An 838-nucleotide genomic window follows, 5' to 3' on the forward strand; every position below is an offset into this window, starting at 1 on the left:
GTAAAGAAGTTACAGCAAAGCCCCTAGAATGTATGGAGGAAATCCTCTGACATGGGACTTATCCCAAGCTGACTGAAGGAGGAAAAAATGAAATTTCCCTATCTACTAGGGTGGAACAATGGTCAGGCTAAAAAAATTACAGACCAGTGACACTAAGATCTAACATAATAAAAATATTTGATGGGTAAAAAATAATAACTGTCCAGTACCTATAAAATAAGAAAACAAGATAAACCTGGACAGCATGACTTTAGAAAAGGCAGATCTTGTCTATCTCTACAAAAACATACTATGAGATCTAACTGAGAAAAAAGATGAGTAATATATTTAGATTTTGTAACAGCTTTCAATAAAACTGACCATAGAATCATAATCAATAAGCTAAAGCCTATTAGAATCAGGGAAATAGTAGGGATATGGATTTTCTAGCAAATCATAACCAAAAAATAATTATTAATGGATATTATTTGAATGAATCAACTCTTAGAAGTGGAGTACCACAAGGCTCAGTTCTTGGACCCTGTTATCCTCATTATGATATGTGACATTAATGGAGATACTGAATACTCCAGAGTAACATCTTTTGTGATGGTCCTAGGATAAGTACACCATTAAGTTTACAGAGGATGAAGACAAACTAAGAGGACCTACATGCTATTTGTATATGGGCAAATTAAAAACAGTATGACCTTCAAAGCTTATAAATTTGAAATCATAAGGTAGAGTTAAACTGGAAATCAAAGACCAAGTTCTTTTTTTGTTAAGGAATGAAATGAAAGAAAGGTAGTTTTTAAAAGACCTAGGCCTGTTCATGGGGGACTGACCATGCACTGTAAAT

This window comes from Penaeus monodon, chromosome 22, assembly GCF_015228065.2.
Source record: "Penaeus monodon isolate SGIC_2016 chromosome 22, NSTDA_Pmon_1, whole genome shotgun sequence".
Classification (NCBI taxonomy): domain Eukaryota; kingdom Metazoa; phylum Arthropoda; class Malacostraca; order Decapoda; family Penaeidae; genus Penaeus; species Penaeus monodon.